This window comes from Myotis lucifugus, unplaced genomic scaffold (genome assembly GCF_000147115.1).
Source record: "Myotis lucifugus unplaced genomic scaffold, Myoluc2.0 scaffold_641, whole genome shotgun sequence".
Lineage (NCBI taxonomy): Eukaryota > Metazoa > Chordata > Mammalia > Chiroptera > Vespertilionidae > Myotis > Myotis lucifugus.
The window spans coordinates 115,670-116,908 of record NW_005871689.1 but is presented as its reverse complement, the minus strand read 5'-3'; the positions used below and the strand labels follow the sequence as shown (position 1 = coordinate 116,908).

Sequence of the window (1,239 nt, the reverse complement as noted above, 5' to 3'; positions counted from 1 at the left end):
ATTTGAATTTATGTAGAAAGATTATCTCAGCAAGTACATGTTATTAACAATGTTGGTGTTTTTAAAGTGTCTGATGTGTAAGTATTGTTTTCAAGTTTCAATGATAAACTTGCTAAATTTTAACATACCCATCTTTTGGTATTAATTTGTCTCATTATCTTATCTTTCCAACCAAAGTTTGCCATTGCAATTTGTTATGCAATTTCTCCCTTTATTATGTCTTAGTTTTATTTTATTGTTTAAGTCTATGTTTGCAGACACTTTCTGTTAAGCAAACTTTACTAATAATATACATAGCATTTCAAATGGCTGGTGTTTGTTTGGTTAAAGATAGATTTCTGCCACTGTTTGTGCATGTTGTACATGTACTCTGTGTGTGTATTTCTTTATCAGAATTATGACAGGTTTAACTTCACACTAGAATTTTTCAATAATTTAATGTTTTCTTTACTGTACTTTTTATGGTACTTACATTGAGCTTTCCATTTTATTTCTCAAAAGGTCTTCAACCCTCCTCTTCTTGGGGTTCGGGCGTGTGGTCCCAGTTCCCATAATGAACGGAGACAGAGGGAGAGAGCCCCGGCCCCCTGGGCGTCATGCCTTCCATGCTGACGATTTCCAGTCCACCGGTTCTATCCCCAAGCGCCAGGACATGGGTAAAAAAAAATCTTCAGAAACAATTTAGTAAAATTTCTCTGACAATCTTTTACTCCATTGTCTCTTTCAATGACTGCTTTCTTGGTGCCTCTATCATTCCCTGTTTTTTAAAAACTATACATTGGATTGCCCTTCTCCAGGATGTTGATTCTACCTTTTCCTAATCTATTGGTTACAAACTTGTCCCATACGAAGTTCTCTCCATTTCTGTTACCAACCCTCCATTTTTCTTTCTTTTTTATTTTGTCCTTTCTTTCTCTATGGACATTAGCTTCTTCTATCTCCCAGAGACCTGCGATAGTTTCATTATAAATTTTATGAGATAAAGGGTATTGGGCAATTAGTCATATGGTTTTCATTCTCTATATATTTTCTGTAAAACATATATTAACTTGAGATCTTTGTCACATAATCCAAGTTAAAGGACAGATTACTATGTAGTTTAAACATTTATATTTCTTCCACCCTTATGATAGCAGAGAAGACTTGAAAATTCCTATTTGAAATTCCTCACTCCATTATCCATTATTAAAGACTGTGCAAATTTTGATATCAATCATTTTTAAAGTGTGAAATTGAGGC

General features: G+C 33.9%; 1 non-coding gene across 1 annotated transcript; it reads left to right on the top strand.

Moving 5' to 3' along the window:
* The first annotated feature begins 510 nt into the window (after nt 1–510).
* Nucleotides 511–656, top strand: LOC106694801. The gene has a single exon (XR_002826803.1). It is a non-coding gene; the product is annotated as a small nucleolar RNA SNORA57 (small nucleolar RNA).
* The last annotated feature ends 583 nt before the right edge of the window (nt 657–1,239 follow it).